Source organism: Podarcis gaigeae, assembly GCF_964106915.1.
Source record: "Podarcis gaigeae genome assembly, chromosome: 2".
NCBI lineage: Eukaryota > Metazoa > Chordata > Lepidosauria > Squamata > Lacertidae > Podarcis > Podarcis gaigeae.
This window is the reverse complement of record NC_139679.1, coordinates 74,198,917-74,217,088: the sequence shown is the minus strand read 5'-3', so window position 1 is coordinate 74,217,088 and position 18,172 is coordinate 74,198,917. Positions and strand designations below refer to the sequence as shown.

Sequence of the window (18,172 nt, the reverse complement as noted above, 5' to 3'; positions counted from 1 at the left end):
AATGGGAGGCAAATCTTCTAGCCTTGCATTTCCTTTTCATATTTGAATTAAAATAGTAGCACTTTGAAAGTAAATTCTGCACACCTGCCTATTTGTGCCACCCTTCTGCCCCTGCCCCCCAAAATCAGCTGCACTATTTCAGTTCCCTAAACCATTCCCCCTCTCTTTCCCTTGTTTCTGTAGGGGCACAGGAGCAACAGAGTTGGTGTTGGAAGATTCTAGTTACAGGTAGGTCTGTAACTTCAGATTGTATCTGAAGAAGTGTGCATGCACACGAAAGCTCATTCCAGTGACAAACTTAGTTGGTCTCTAAGGTGCTACTGGAAGGATTTTTTTTATTTTGTTTCTGTGTTGGAAGAGGGAGGAAGGGGTTTTTATCCCCTCCTACAACTCTTTCCCCCTACAATCCATCATCCTAAGTGAAAGAACATGCTAAAAGTGTGTGAAATTTTTCAGATTCATTTTTAGAACATCAGGGTCTCGCTCTCTCTGTGTGTATAAATATACAAAGAGACAGAAAGAGAGAAAGAGAACAGGCGGGCACTGACCATAGTATATTCTTCAGATCTATATCTGCCTGTCCAAGAAGCAGTCCAATCTGTTCTGAGTTGCTCTGTCTGATTCAACCAGTCTTTTGGTTCTGAGGCACCTTTGTTAAAAACAAAGCTCTGTTTCATATCGTTCACTATTATGGGGAATCGAAAAAATGTGTTTTCTTTTTTGATCAATGTGGATGAAATTTGCAGGCATAAAGTGGATTAAGCTTGCCAACTCACAGAAAATACATCAAGGGATTTGGGAGCTCAATATGTTGACTTTTTTTGGGGGGGGTCATCTCTAACTTTTTTAATCTTTATTTTGGGGAAGAAATGGAACTGAAATCCACAGCCATAGGCTCCTCTTCTGAGGGCAAGAATGCTACCAAGTTTCAGAAAGACAGCTGCAGTGACTTCCTGCCTCAAGGGCAGCCGTTACAGTTGTAGACATGTAAAAAATGAATAATTTAACCTCATTATGTTTTGTGGGCTATTGGTCTGAAAATTGCTGATATGAGAGTTACTACTGGATAACTTGTTGGCATCCATCTGTCTCGAGAGACAATGGAATGCGCCTCAGGGTGTGTCAAACCACTGCATTAGGAGCACTAAAATGAGCTGCCTGGGGCATTAAGACCCCACTCTTGGCAGCTGGAGACAGAGGAACACATCTGCTTTGTGCTGGACCCGAGGCTGTGAGCTTGGGGCTTCCCTGGAAACCTATGGAGAAGCAAAATTTGATGGTGTGTTAATGCTGTGAGTTCCCGCATCCTATGCTTAAGCTGTATATATGTGTAAACAAACCCATATATCCTAAAGACACCGCAGTATCCATTGACCTTCATTCCAAGGAAGCTGAACCCTGAGTAAGTGCAGGAACCCCTGGACTTCACCACTCAGAGGCTGGGGTTCTGCGCAACAACATAGTTATTCATACACGTAGAGGTTCTTCATTGTTTGCTATCATAGCCACCGGGTTCTGCCCAACTTTTGGAGTTCCTGGTGTGTGTGTGTGATGTCACATGCTCGATACACATGTGATGTCACATGGCGGGAGGAGGCCATGAAACCCACCGCAGCTGCAAGGAAGCCTAACGGGGCACATCACAGCCACAGGGAGGCCCAGTTGAGCCTGCTGCAGTTGCAGAGAGGCCCGAGGGATCCACTACAGCTGCGGAGAGGCCTAGCGCAGGCACAAGAATACAGTGGTACTTCAGGTTAAGTACTTAATTCATTCCGGAGGTCCGTACTTAACCTGAAACTGTTCTTAACCTGAAGCACCACTTTAGCTAATGGGGCCTCCTGCTGCTTCCGCGCTGTCGGAGCACGATTTCTGTTCTCATCCTGAAGCAAAGTTCTTAACCTGAAGCACTATTTCTGGGTTAGCGGAGTCTGTAACCTGAAGCATCTGTAACCTGAAGAGTATGTAGCCCGAGGTACCACTGTATAGAGGAGGGCCAGCCCCCTCCTTCAAATTTTTGGGGAAGCCCATAGCCCCTCAAACCCCCCCTTGTGGTGCATCTCTTTACTATGTAAACTCATGATACCACAATTACTCTGATGTTGGGCATGTATCTGCTGCTGTAAATATGTGAAGTATGAAGGGGCACCATTCATTTTCAAATACTCATACAGACATGTTCCAGAGGTGTTTTGAGATGTTTCTCTTTCATACATGTCAAACACTGGTGTGCCTGCTATGCCATGAACTTGTCCTAAGTTTTCTTTAGGGTTTCATCTTTTTCTCTGTTTTTCTCTGCTATCCAGCAGAAATGCACCTTGTACTTAAGAATTAGGAAGATGTGAGGAAATTACCTTTTGTTTACTGCTGTCTAGTGGGAAGGGAAGATTTTTAGGAAGAGGAAACAAGCACCCATCCTTAACAGGAAAAAGATGGTCTTGTATTATTCATATACAAAGTCATAAACATGATGTACAAGGGTATGCAATATTTTTCCTCTGTAGGGTTTGCTATTTGTTTTGTTTGAGCTTATTGGTGCTAGCACAGTGTAATTACTGAGATCAGAGGTAGGCAACCTAAGGCCTGTGGGCCGGATGTGGCCCAATCGCCTTCTCAATCTGGCCCACAGACGGTCCGGGAATCAGCGTGTTTTTACATGAGTAGAATGTGTGCTTTTATTTAAAATGCATCTCTGGGTTATTTGTGGGGCATAGGAATTTGTTCATATTTTTTTCCACCACATGGTCTGAGGGACGGTGGACTGGTCCACCGCTAAAAAGGTTGCTGACCCCTGACTTAGATGGTTCCCAGACCAAACCAAAAGACATCATCAAAGAAAAGGCTGCTGAATTCAATAATAATCACCTTGAGGAAAAGAAATTATCTTTAGTTGCCATGGGCTGATTTCCTGCAAACAGTTAGGCTGTTTCAGTCTCATTTAAGACAAGTAAGGGAGCCCAACTAAATGTGACATTTGTCATGTAGTTTTCCCTTTCATGTTGGATTTTTCTTTAATAAGTAGCTGACAGGAAAGCCCAAGCTGGACTGGACCTATGGCATGGTGGTAGGGGTTTAACCCTTTGTCCCCAGTTTAGTCCCAGTTGGAATTTGCCCCACCTACATCTTCTGTTCACAATGAGATGAATGCTCCCAAGGGAAACGTCTCACTGGAACCAATGGGGGTTTTCCTCTCATAGCTATTAGCAGGTACTGGGGGTGATTCGAATTGAAACTGCAGTGGGGGCAGAGGATTAACCGCCCCCCCAACTACACTACAGTCTTGATTCAGCTCCCTGCACAAGTTTTTATTCTATTTTAAAAATCAAACATGTGAGAGCAAATTGACAAATGGCATATTTACTTTGCTTTTGAGCCCACATATTAGTAGTGTGCAGGTTTGCCCCTTTAGTGCTCGTTGGACTCTGCTGTCTGTTTAAGATGGATATTTGTGTCCTACACTCATTATTTCATTCATTATGTCAATTATTTGTTTAGTTTGAGGTTTTAATAACCTGATCTCTTTTACTTAGGCTTATTTTTCTGTTCCTAGAAATGCATTTAGATTAAAAAAATATTGCATTCACAAAAGCTCAGGGTTGGTAATGACCTTATAAAACAAGAACCAATTGATATTCACAAATATTGATTGTAAAACAAAGAGATTTGGAAGACTAAATATGTAAGTAAAGCCTATTACTTTTCTCAATAAAATAATCACCTGGTTATCTCTGGCAATTTAATGTTTGCCGAAATAAAAATAAAATAAAATTCTACATCTCCTCTGCAAGTTGATTTTTGGAACTGTCCTGAAAATATTACCTACCTAGTGAATTAAAATTCAATAAGTCTCTGTCAGGAGAATGAAAAGTAATTTAAAACCTGCTCGATTTGCATTTAGACTGACAGTTCAAATACACTTCTGGTAGAAATTGGTCATTATGTGATATTGTCTGATAACAGTGATGCATGTGGGAAATAGTTTGTCTTTGTTCACTACCCAGCGTCAGCCATCAACCCCATTAACACCTTTTTGGAAAGATGGTAAAAGATTTAATGGAGTACTGAGATTGTACTTTCTTCTTGGTTTCCCCCCTTCCTTATTTTGATGATTAACAGTGCAATCCTGTGTCTGCCTGCTCAAGAGTAGACTCCTCTGACTTAGATGGGACTTCCAGGAAAGTGTATATAGGAATGCAGCCTAATTTATCAACATAGTCATCCTGAGCTAGTGCTTATTGCTTGTGTGGCAGGAGCCAAAACAGATCTTCTGCACATTCAAACAATGTAATGTTGAATAAAGATGGGGGAAGGGGGGAATTATTCTCATTTTATGCAGATAATGTTGTGGTTACTCTGGTGGGTCCTTTATATTCTATGAGAAGGTTGTTTCAATTAATTGATGAAGTAATGGTGCATCATATGGTTGGCACACAATCAGCTTTGACAGCACCCATGGCCCTGTGTGCATTTTGCATATAGAGCCAGGACTCCTGGGGCCACAGATGACTGGTGGTGTTAATAAAGGCCTGTGCAAAAAGTAGGCATAGCAGAATGAAACACATATTTATGTAATTGCTTTGCCAGAGTCTGTGGTCAGTGTTACATTTAGGTGTTACATTGTAGGTTTCTTGAGTGACAACAAAAGATCTAGTTCTAAACATCTTAGTTTCTAACTATATCAATTTTTGGACTGTACCCCTTGACCTCTTCTGTTATTGCTTTTACCAAACAGGAAATGACTGACTAGGGTGGAACCAACACACATATAAAAACATTCTGGAAATACTTTTTAAAAAAGCATTTTAAATTAATTTTCCATAAGGCTCACCATCACCATCTAGTGTCACATTGTATATTGTACTTAAAACACACTTAAAACATTTTATTTGCAGCTGTATAGCTGAGTCCCAGGTGCTATACAATACCAATTTTGTTATTGCCAGTTATTGCAACCATGACACTCTTTAAAAAACAACTTAAAAACCAGTAGCTTCCTGTCTTTTCCATTACAGTGTTTGTAGGGCAGTACTAACAAATGCTCTGCTCCGTAAGCTTCTGGAATCCTGGATTATTATTTTTGCAGCATTTTATTTCAGATCTGACTTTGTGATTGGGATACATCCGTGGCTAATTTTAGAATCTGTCATTTGGTCTATTGATTTGAAAAGATAACATTGCATTATTCAGGCCCATACCTCTATAATGTCAAATTTTGATATGTCTGTTTATACTTCTGAATAACTTATGAATCAGCCCCAATGTTTTTCTGGCAGCATTTTGGATCACCGTTGTTTCCTGTAATTTTCCTGTTCGTTTACCATTTCTGCATTAATTTAATTCCTCCTTCTCTTTCTCTGCGCACTTCTGTTCTCCAAATACCCTCAAAATTGATGTGTATCCACAAGTCATTAATTTTGTTTTGTTTTGTCCAGTCAAAATAGCAAACACACTTGGGGGGGGCACAAATCTTAGAGGGTTTCATGCAATATCACTGCAGAGGTAGAATGGCTTCTATGGATGCAACAGATAATCTCCTGCCTGTTCTCTCCTTTTGTGCCTCCCCTCAGGAAGGAGGAGAGGGAGGGGAACTTTAGTTGTGATTCCTGCACTGCTGGGAGTTGGACTAGATGATCCTTGAGGTCCCTTCCAGCTCTACAATTCTATTACTGTATTCTTTTGTGCTCACAGAAGTCATTCCACATGCACAATTTAGTTGGATACAACTGGTGGGTTTTTGTGATAATGCATTCCAGTATGGAGTACCATCACCTCTTTTGCTGTTGCCGACATCAGCCATTTTGCATTGTTCATTAAAAACCTCCCTATAATTGCATAGGCCACATACTGATCCTTTATTTTTGGCCACAGTCCTACAGAACAGGAAAGTATGCCTCCCCTCCGCCAAATAAATCTGTGTGTATCTGAATACACCACTGATTACACTGAGCTCCCAAGAACAGCTCTTACAGAAATCCTCCAGGTTGAATAGAGCCCTGATTTTGAAGTAAAAAAGCACAGAAACAAGAACACTCTGGTATCCAGGAATAGTCTACTCCTATGCCACGGGACAGAGAGAATGAGAAAACATCACTTGTTGTCACTTACAGCTCCCAACTAAAACCAGTAAAATGTATCATCATTGAGCCTGGACTCTTCCCTCTCACAGTATCATACAACTATAAAGAAATTTTTAATGAACACTACATTGCTTCCAGTATTCTAAATCACACAGGGAACTTCCACAAGTATGGGAGACTCCCTGTTTCAGGAGATTTCCCCCCAGCTCATGTTCTTGCTTACAAATAGCCGCAAACTAAAGCAACTACTCACCGGGTAGGGTTGCCATACTTTGAAGAGCAAAAAGGAGAACACCTTTGCCGACTTCTACTCTTAACTATGGATCACTGTGACAACTCTACCCATGATAAAGAGGACGTGCCCTGGAAAAATAGGACATATGGCAACCCTACCATAGCAAGCCACATAACAGAGATTACATGGGGACCAGAACAGAGGCAGATTTATTTATTTTTATATATATAAATATTTATTAAGATTTTTGTAAAAGAAAAGCATAAGTAACAAACAACATTGCTTATATCATAACAAAATTTCATAACTTGTTTAGACTTTCTCACGTCTCCTGCTCCCACTTACATTGTTAAAAAGTTTTTTCAAGCAAATTATCATCTTGTTTGCAATCTTATATCCACTCATTTAAATATAATCTAATAGTTCTCCCAAAGGGTTTGTCTTTTCCTTAATCTCACTTATCATCAAATTCCAATCTAGTTTAGTGGTGGCCAATTATTTATGATCAAGCATCCTTCTTAACATTCAATCAAGTTACAATATTTTTGTAAATAGAACAGAGGCAGATTTAGGGCAGCACAACCAGGGTGCAGGGGCCAAGGGGACACTTCCCACCACCTTCCCAAAGCCTAATTTCTGCTTACCCAGCTTTGAGAAGGAGGTAGGAGGGCTCTAGGACCTTGCCAAAGCCTCACAGGTCCTTCCCAATGCCCTGCGCTTCCCTTACCCGGCTTTGGGAAGGCAGCTTTGGGCTGGGGGGCGTCCACCACCAGATGCCAACTTTGTCATCTTATCTACTTGGGCAAGAAGGATCCATCAGAGGACCCAGTGATGTCATCCATATTATGGGTTTATTCACCTGCTCACTTTTCAATGACATATATGCCATTGTATGCCAGCAAAGCCCTTCTGAATTCTACATAGATTAAATCATTCAGTATCTGGGGGGGGGGGGAATAAATGAGCAGAAATCTAATATTAGAAATTAGACTATCCAGAAACCAGCAGGGGAACTTTTCAGCCTACCAGGCCTTGGCGAAACTGATCTTAAGGTTGCCATTCTTGAACAAAGGAACTTCAGAGGGAGACTGCAGTGGGAAACCGCTGAAGTGCATTTTTCTCAAGAAATTCAAATCTATGATCTGTGACTTGAATCCAGATTGCATATTTTTTTTTATCATGCTCCATATGTTAGTATTGCCAGGATGTTTGTGTTGTCGCCAGCTAGCTGCCACCCTAGTTCGCTTTTACATAATTATCACTTCTGATCTTTTTGCATTTTGTTTTCCTCTGACCTCACTCTCCATCCATCTCCCCCTTAGCCATGTGTGTATGTAATGCCTGCCAATTTGGGATTATACTTCATGGATCTGATGAAGTGGCCTGTAGCCCACAAAAGCTTATACCATAATAAACTCTGTTGTTTTTACTGCAATAGACCAACACAGCTAGCACTCTGAAAATCTAACCTCCTGCATTTACTGTTACGAGTAACAGTCACATGATGTGTGGATGTGATTGGAAGCAGAGAGGGGGGTTATTTTGGCAAAAACAATGCCTTCAATATGTATCCCACCTCCAGCTTTTTGCATCTCATAATTATGCAGATGAGTCATTTCATTAATCCAGAAAGGAGAAAAAAGAAGTTAATAAAATCCCTATTTCACAGCATTCTGTCTGCAGTAAAGTTGTCTCCACTGCTAGTTCCCCTGCTATTTTTTAAAAAAATAAATCAACCACATGGAATTTGTCAACCAACCTCTACCTCAAATGAACTTAAATAACTGACTCAGAGGTCATCAGGTTCAACCTGTTGCCATTGCAGGAAGCCCACTACTACAGAACCCCTGAAAGGTGTCCAGCCTCTCCTTAAAAGCAGGGCTAGAGAGCCAGATGTTGTTGGACTCCAATTTCTGTCAGCCTTAGCCAGCATGGCCAATGGGCAGTGATGATGGGATCTGTCATTCAGCAGCATCTGGAGGGTCTCAGATCCCCTAGGCCTACTTAAAAACTTCTAGCAAAGTCCACTAGGCAAAAGGTAGCGTAAAGGACCCCTGGACGGTTAAGTGCAGTCAAAAAGACTGATCCATTGTCAAGCACTTTGCACCTCCCTAACATTTAGCCTAATACGTTTTTCTTGTAATTCAAATCCATTGGCTTGGCTTCTACTCTCTGGAGCAAAAGAAAATAAATTTGGGCCACCATCTAGGTGACAACACTTCAAATGTTTGAAGATGACCATCAAATTGGCAATATTCACTATTGCCAGTAATACACTAAAAAGGCAATGCAGATCAAATACACAAGGAGAAAGTACTAGGAGAGAAATCATCCTAATCAGGAGCACAATGCAACTATGGAACATCTTCCTACAGTAATAACTGCAGGACTGGAAATGATTGCAAAAGTCACCCTAGTTCTTTGCCCAGAAAGCTGCTAACATTTAAAAATGGGACACTCACATGGGTCACTTCCTGGGTCTAAAATTATCTTCTCAGAATTGTTAAGGAAATTACCGTAATCGGCTTGGCAAACAGGAATGCATATGGGTTTACAAACTGAATAGTGACATAGATATGATTCCTAGGTTGTTTTTAGCATGATGATTGTTGTCATAATAAACATTTGTACAGTATAGCGCTTTCAGTTGTTCAAAGTTATTCACATCTAATCCTTGTAATCTTTACCAGAACCCTCATAATGCAGAATTAAGTCTGAAGCTCAGAGAGGGCAGCTTGTTTAAGGCTAACCAGTAAGTTCATGGCAGAGGTGAAATTTGAACTTCCTGATCCCAGCTCAGTCTCTTAGACTTCACCTTCCCATCCAGATGAAGTATATTGTACACATCTATCATTTCATATAAGAAAAAGACACAATCCCTCTGTCAGCCTGGTGCTGAAGTGTGGTAATCAAACTACACAGTAAATGGAACTGATGGAAAAGCATGGAAAATATTGCAGTAGTCTAAAACCAGCTGTAAGAGATTATAAGTAATGCAATGATATGTAAGGGAGCATTTCAGCTTTGGAATCTATTGATGTCCTTTTTAAAAAAAGTAATGAGTTTCTTTGCTAAAAGTGTCTGAAAGAAAAATAAAAGATTAAGCACTAAAATATGTAAGAAGGGCTCACATTTTAAATGCTTTTAGCTTATAACTTAATTAAAAGATTTACTTGAAATTTCATTCTGCACTCAGAGAAAATGCTTTAAGCCTGGATAGCAGACAGACACTATACATAACAAGTGGTTTAATCCCTGCTTAAAGTGCAAATCTTGCCATTAGCTATGGAGCTGCTATGGCACCTCTAGAATGCATGCAGAGAGTTGACTAAAGCTACTTCTCCAATTTTTAAATTTAAATTTTTATTTATACCCCGCCCTTCCTGGTTCAGAAAACTGAGCTCAGGGTAGCTAACAACAAATTTAAAACACTTAATTGTAATATAACATAGAAGCAGCATAAAATACAGTATAAAAGCATGAATAACAATAAAATTCAAAGTTCAAAAATCAATTTGGGGGAAAGCCATCCAATAAACATTAGATAATCCCAGGGCTAGCTGGCTGAATTAGTCCTACTTAGGCCAGCAAGGAGGCCAAGGGAGAATTAGCTCTGGGGTCTCAGAGCGGGTAATCTTCATAAAAGGGGAGGGGGAGGGAAGAGAAGGGAAATAAAGGATCAGGCTGGTTTCAGATTAAAGGCCAGGCAGAATAGCTATGTCTTACAGGCCCAGCAGAAGGAGGTTTAATCCTGAAGGGCCCTAGTTTCATGGGACAGAGCATTCCACCAGGTCAGGGCCATCCCTGAAAAGGCCCTGGCCCTGGTGGAGGATAGTCTGACTTCCTTAGGGCCTGGGACCTCTAAACTATGGTTATTCATGGACCTTAAGGTCCTCTGCAGGGCATACCAGGAGAGGCGGTCCCGTAAATACGAGGGCCCTAACCCTCAATGAAGTTGGGTTCAGTACAGCTTTAGCAGCAATGCAGTACCTGAACCCTGGTTATCAGAGCAGCTCTTGTAGAAGCCATCCTGTCCAACATTTGAGAGTTTTGTATTGGCTCTGTTTGCAGTATTAATATCCCGCCTTTCTATTAAAACTCTGATTACCGTGGCTGACAAGGACCTCATTGGTTAATATTAATATGATAATATCAGGGCTTTTTTTCAGCTGGAACTCACCAGAACTTAGTTCCGGCACCTCTCAGGTGGGTGCCATTGTCATTATAAGAGTACAAGAGTTCATGGTTAGTTCCAGGATCTCTTTTTCTAGAAAAATAGCACTGGATAAAATGATAAAACATACTGCAGACACCAAGGGATGAACATGCACATGTGACATACTCCACAGCATTGGTTACTTCTAGCCAATTCTTTTTGTGTTCTGTATCTGTCAATTACATTTGCCTAGTAACCAATCACAATGTACTGCTAGGAAAATCAACTCCTTTCCGAAATAAATTAAGCAACAAATGATTAAAAGCATGTGAAGACAAATATCATTTAGTCTACTGCAGCCTTTGTTCAATAAATGAATGAATCCATTTGTCATTCAGAGTGCTTCACATCAAGTGAAAATGATGATAATGGTGATGATTATACACTAATAAAGCATCTAATATTTTAATGTGCTGAACAGATATTAAAGGATAAGGCCCACAGGCTCACAATCTACTAGACACAATATGAAAGGGAAAAAAGAAGGGGGGAGGAAGAGAAAAGTAAGCACTGGAGCAGCTGTTCCTTATCTTGCCAATGGATGGAGTCAGACTGGTCTTTACCATGCCATTACATTCTTTCTGAGTCTGTTTGTACTTGCTTCATTTGTGTGCACAACAAGGTGAAAGGTATATAATATATAAATATTTGTATAAATATTTCTGCGAGGTGTGGCTGCCCAGTGGTCTTGATCCCCTGACCAATGGATGGGTCTGTGGTGTATCTTACCATGTGGTTGGCTGTACTGCAAAGCACAGTGCTATCTTAATTTGCCCAGAGGCAAATTTGTGTCATAGGTTTGTGCCCCAGTACTCTTAAGAATGACCTCTCAGAAGGGAGAAGCAAATACGTTTCAGCTTTTGCTTTTATGTGTCTCATTATTAGATTCTCTCTCGCTCTTTTCAGTCACTTCTGAAAATATTCTGAAATCAGAATTTTTACATATTACAGGACACAGAAATGAAAATTAGAACAGACTATAAGGCAATTGATATAATAGCCTGTGCCCAGTTCCTGTTATATTTAATAAGGGGAAAACCTGAATGATGGAAATCAGGACACATTTATGGGAACCTTTTAAAACTAACTACATTTTTATCTCATAAGTGTGCATATCTACACTTGCTGAGGAATTCATTTGAAGTCACGTTTTAACCTTGATATGGTAAAAAAATAAAAATCAGCCCAGTGGCTTCTGTTATCCTGGCTTCATTCTGTCAGAGCCACCGTGCAGGCCAGAAGCACATTAGAAATCTGCCTCAGCACTGAACAGCACATGTTTGCACAAGAGGCTGTTTAGCATGCCAAACAAAGCCTGTAATTCAGCTGCCTGGATGGAGTAACAGATTTTGCCACATTTCTTTTCCAACATGTTTAATCAAGTGTTGTGTGCAAATCAAATTTCTACGTAACCACAAGGCGGGGAATTTTTTTATCATATGGCTGAAGAAATGCTGTTTCGAATGCTTTCAGCAAGAGAGCTGCACAAGCAGGGGAAGTGGGGGTGGGTGGGTTAGTTGTGTTGTTACAGAGGATTTGCTTCATAATAGTCAATAGCAACTTGGTCCTCCAGGAATTTATTTGAATGTGGGAAGAAGAGTCCGAATCAATGAAATGTCATGCCGTGCCGTACTGCAACAGCTTCCTATGATTACCCTGACACTCCTGTCAGTTTAACACATATTTGTTCCACAATGTGAGAGGAGACAGGTCTCCAGATGCCTCGTGACATGAAGGCATTTGCCTAGAGTGCACCAGCTCTGTGAGGTAGTTGTGTCCTCTTGAGAGGGAGCTTTAGGAATTGAGAGTGAGCAAGAATGACGAATTAATGACAGTGGGTCTCTGAAGAAGAGCCAGCTAAGGGTGCATGGAGGGGGGCAGGGAGCTAATCCAGAAATCAAAGTCCCTGACTCCTGTTTCCAATGTACATAAATATTTTAGGTCAGCCTTTTTCTCTCTCTTTCTGTCTTCTTAAAAACCTTCCTCTTTTTTTTTCTTTTAAAAAAACATAAGCCCTGAAAGAGAAAACAAGTGTAATTATTTCTGACGTACAGATCTTTATTTAGTAAAGTAATGCTTAGGGGCTTCATTCAAACTGGGATACATTTTAAACACACACACACACACATATCTCTCTGCCTGTATGCTGGTCTAAAAATTGGTGGTTTAATGTCTGATGCTTCCTCAGATGCAATGCAGCAAATGTGAAGATCTAATTAGGTAAAAGCATAGAAGGGTTAGATGAAATGGACCCAAGAGGATGCTGAGAAACTAAGAGGAAAAATGAAAAATCCTAGTGAGAAAAATAAATTCATTTCCTTTCTATTGCACCAACCATTCCCCTATTATGGAATGGGGTCAAGATGCAGATTCATCATACACCTTCTTGCTCTGCTTTCAGTTGCCTCTTCTTCTACAGGAAAACTGTGACGGTGAAAGAAATGGGTACTGTGCATGTCATAGGACATAAAATTTAGAGTGTTAACAGTGCTGATTTTCAATTCACTTTTTAATTTATTTTATTGTTTAGGTAAGTCATCGTCTAACAGTCATAATCAAACAAGGCAGCAAATGATCACCTAAAGATTGTTGCCAAATAAAAGATTGTTTTTATCAAAATTAGAGTTACTATCAGATTTCACCTGAAGCAATATGGTTGAAGTGAATTTGAACAGTCACACAAGGCATTCATCGGAGTTTTCAGCAACACAATTTTTAAAAAATGAGATTAGTAATATTTCTGACATGTGTGTTCACATACCTCACCTTAGAATTCCTGTTTGTTTTGTACTAGAATGATGAAGTCTTGCAGTGTATTTTCCCCTTCACAAATGTCCCCTTAGGACCAGTACATTAACATCTTAGCTTGAAAAAGTGAGCTTTCTTCAGCTTTATTTTCCCACCAACACATTCTGGTCTAATTTTAGCCTCAGAAGAAGCTTCTCTCCCAGGTCTACCCACCCCTTTTCACATTTAAATTATGTTCCAGGTTTTAAGAATGCAGGCATTTTGGTCGCTAAGCAATAAAGAGCAACACCCCCTCCAAGAACAGTCTCCCAAGCCTCCCAGAGGCATAAGAAAGGGAATTTCAGGAGAGCTGTTGTGAACTAAATACTCATTGCATTTAATTGCATGGACCTGAATAAAACTGATCAGCCAGAGAAACAACTGGGGAGCACTGATGACCTGTATTAAGATATATAAAGAGATGGTTTCCACATAGTTTGTGATGGTAATTATTTTAACAGAAATAACTTTTAAAAAATCTCATTAGTCTTAACATAGCGAAATTCAGCAGAAATCCATTTCACAGCCACTCAGGTTACAAGATAGCTTTTTGAGCTGCTATTGATTTTTTTTTTCAACCTCTGATCCCCCTCTAATTTTCAGTCCTTGGACAAGTGCCACAAGAGAAGAGTGAAAAGGAGATGCCTTGACTCCACCAAATACATTACTGTACTAAACATTAGGCAGAGTTCAGCTGGACTTGGCTGCCAGCCTAGGAAGAGAAAGGCCCTGCTTGTTTTGCTATAATTTAATTTTTCATCCCACATGGGATCAATTAGGTGCAATTCTTAGCCCTTGGAGTGTTTTGCAGCCATTCACAATTGTACCTAAAGCTAGGGGATCCCTGAAAGAGAAAGTGAAGGTGTCCTTCTTCGACATCATCAGTACTGTTTCAATGTGAGGTACCTCAGAAGGCAAATACGGCCAATGCAGCCTCCATGTCATGCAGGGATTCCACATTTTGAGGGCGAAAGGCCTAGCCAGTTGCTTAAACTGGGTTTATGGCATCTTTGTACCAGGTGAGCAGTCAAATCAGATTAATATGCAAGACTGCAGCCTGGATGTTTTCTTCTGTTTGCCCCCTTTGCTATGCCTAGCCCAAATATTTTGTCATGAAAAGCTGCTTCTCTCGGTCATTTTGGGCAACTGCTAGTCAATATTGCCATGGAATTTAAAGTGCTTGATAATCCCTTCTTATTTTGCAACTACTTTACTTAAGGGCTGGAGACAGATCTAGGTAATAGCATCTGCTCCTTTTTATATTTAAAGTTACACAGGGCAGAATTCCTGAAGGGGCAAAAAAGTTCTCTCTCTCTCTCTCTCTCTCTCTCACACACACACACACAGAAAATCTTCCCCTTTTCATTTTTTTTTTTATAATAATTTTTATTAGGGTTTTCCAAATTAGAACAAATCAAAGCAAATTAAATCCAATCTATTGCCAATAACTAGGACTTCCCCTCCCTACCCCCTCTTGTGTTCCAAATCTTCCAAATAAGCAATTAAATTCAACAAATTCTTATCCCCAAATTACACTCTTCGTCGATAACCCAATTTATCCAAATTCTCGTCCCCTAAGATCGATCTATACCCTTCCACGGGTTTCCCCCTTTCAAACATAGTACAGATGAAAATAAGATAAATATAAATAATAATTTTACAGCCTTTGGATTCCAATTTTCCCTCCCCTCTTTCCCCTTTGCGTTTCACCTATCCCTCCACTTCTAATATCTTCCTGGAGTTCCCACATTACACTATATCCCTCCGATTCTTTGCCAGTCTTTAATTACGGATGTCCAATCGTAGAAGGAGTCTATCAAGTAAGGGCCCATTTCTTCTATCCAGGTTTTTATATCCAGGAGTAAAAACTCCAATTTTGTATCCATAAGCTTGTCAAACCTGAATATCCCAAATGTTCCCCCAGTTCTGTCCAGTTCTTGTTGTTTCCTTGTTCTTATCAGTCATTCTCCTCCTTTTTATTTCTCTGTTCTCCCACAGAAATGTTCTTTTTCCAAAAGTTTCTAGTGTCTCTGCAGAGGTTTGTTATTCTTGAAGCAAAGCATTACATCATGTTCCTTTCATTTTCCAACAAATAGTTCCATTGTTTCCTGTAGTGTGTAGACCTCTGTAGACAAAATAGTGTTCCATTCCTGCAGTTTCCCAGGAGATTGAAAGTTCCATTCAACTGTTCACATTTCCTGTGAAAAACACATGCAATGTCCCTCGGCTCCTCTAGGTGGATTGCAGTAACAAAGTTCCCTTCCAGAATCACATCCACCAGACCAAGTAGCTTGTTGACCGATATTTAAAACAGTTTGTATTCAATTTGTAACAAATATAACCGGCAAAGTCCTCATAACAAAGTCTCTATTTTAATCTTCCTTTTTGACAGCTCTATGACAGCTGTCAAAACCTCCATCACTTTTCTCCAGGCAGTTTCACGAATCGCTCCAGGGATTCCGGGGGGGTTGCTTTTTTTAAAACAATTCCACTTTTCTCCTCCAGCTCAATCTTATAATTTTCCCTCGCGAAGTTGCTGATTCGGCAAGATAAGGTTACACACGATCTTAGTTGTCCAGTCCTTTGTTTTGGCTCTTCTACAATTTAGGGGTAGGCTGACTTCCTTTTTTCCACCTCCCCCGTTCGCTCCGAATTTTAAAAATTTATCCCCCTTTTTTTTTAGTCCATATTCCAATTACTCACAGGTTCTTCTTTAGAGCCGAATTTTCAATAGAAGAAGTCAGCGCTCTCCGCCGGATGGCATGCGGCTGCGCTCGGCAGGGATAGCAGAGAACTCAAAGCACCACGCTTCTCCCCGGCACCCGATCCGTAGCCTTTAAAAAGGCTCCTTCACGAGTCGGGAGGGCGCTAACGGTGCCAGCCGAGTCTCCATGTCCACGGCCTCAATCTGGCCGTGGTTTTTAAGGGTCCCCGCATCGCCGGTGCGGTAGGACCCAGCCCCTGCCAAGCCGGCTCCCTCCGGAGCTCGGAGGGAGCCCGCCATTCGGCGATGGCGCCGACCCGGAAGTCGAAAATCTTCCCCTTTTCAAAAGGTAACATATAGAGTTAAAATTTCCTTTGGGACTCTTAACCAATAAGGTGTGGGAACCGGAATTTAGTGTCAGTTGCAAAATTGGAACCAACCAATCCCGTGTGTCACCAGTGATTAAAAGGCTAATGATGCAGAACAGGATTGTCTATGTAGGTGATTTTGCAGCAGAGCTACAAGGGTTTCCAACTCCCCATTGTTTAATAATAGCCATTTTAGGGCCTAAATCGGACAGTTAGAATCTCTGATCTGTAGTAACTCAGATGCAGAGTTGTATTTGTGTCTGCAGGTCATCCCAGTGTAATGCTCATGGAGAAATGTAGGTAATTGGTTCCATTCCCAGCACGACCATTTTGCAGCCAGCTTCAGCTGGCGGATCTCAGGCTTCTACTTGAATACAAAGTAAATATTGCATACCTAAAGTTTGCCCACACCTCCCTCAAGATTACCATTAAGCCAGGGATCAGCAAACGTTTTCAGCAGGGGGCCGGTCCACTGTCCCTCAGACCTTGTGGGGGGCTGGACTATAAGCCACCCCCCACGACTCTCCTCTCCCTTTCTCCACAGCACCGGATGAGCCCTGGTGGTTGCTTACCTGTGTCTTGCGAGTGGCAGGGGCTGGTGGCAGCAGGATGATGAACGGCACACGAAAGGGCTCCGGAGAGGGGCTGCCTAAAATGGCGGCCGCTCAAGCGCTGCTGCTGCTGGCACCAACAAAGTCCAGCCCCCTTTCTCCTCTAGGCAGGGCTGGGAGAAGCCAGGATGAGGGAGGGAGGAGGCGGCAGCGCCATGTGAGATCCAGAAGGCAATTGGGCCTGATCCGGCCCACGGACCTTAGTTTGCCGACCCATGCATTAAGCTATAACTTACATTTCCAGAAATAAGCATATTGTAATTTAAGGCATAGTGGATGTGAGATAGCTCTCAGGCAAGTCAGGCCACTGGTGTTTCCTATAAGGTGACTCATCTGCCTAGTCTCATGGAAATGTCAAGTCTATTTTGTTTTTTATTTAAAGATATCCAAGGTCTCACAGTGTAACCACAAGGGGGGTCTTTTCATCACAGCATATGGAACTTTGATAAAAGACTGTGCTCAGTTTACAAATGACAAGTTTCTTCCCAGATATATAAAAGTAGGTCCCACAAAGGCTAACATTATTATTGGTAAATCACTAATGGGCAAATTCTAAATAGGCTACCTACCCAGCCTCCATGAACTTGACACATTCCATAGATATGTTTCAATCAAAGGTCAGTTGTATCTCTAGATTTAAAAAGAAATGGAAAATTGTTCTGAAATGAGGACAGGATGTTAACCTAACAGAGAACAGGCAGGATGATCATCCTATTATTTCAGTCTCTGGGCAAATCAGGAGCTGCTCTTTAATTGGACAGCCGACCCTGGGGCAATAAGGAGTTAAGAGAAATCCAGTCCCAGGACTGCATGCTGTGCTTCCTCAATTAGGAAATGAAGCAGCAAGACAGCGGTTTATAATTAAAAGTAGGTTTGAAGTGTAGCATGTCAAGAGAAAGGTTTGTCACACTGTATTTTTCACAGAAGTGAGGTATGGAAAGAAAATTGGGGAAGTAAGGAACTGTGACCATGCTAGAGGCCTCACATAAGAGAGATTGGGGGGCGGGGCGGGTTGCAGAGCATCTTAGGAGGGGCATAAGCTGCCTCTAAGCAACAATTAAATAAGACAGTAGAAAGAGAGGCATGTAAGCAGTTGTATTTTTCTGCTGCTAAGAAAAATAAGGAATCCCAATGGAATGCCTACATATTTTGATACTGAGTCATTGACCACAAAATT

General features: G+C 41.2%; 1 long non-coding RNA gene across 1 annotated transcript in view; it reads left to right on the top strand.

Moving 5' to 3' along the window:
* The window catches only part of LOC310838863, a 71,192-nt gene that overhangs the window by 35,370 nt on the left and 17,650 nt on the right, over positions 1–18,172 (top strand). Inside the window, exon 2 of the long non-coding RNA XR_014561182.1 lies at positions 184–228. This is a non-coding gene — a long non-coding RNA (uncharacterized lncRNA). The remainder of the gene's footprint in view (positions 1–183; positions 229–18,172) is intronic.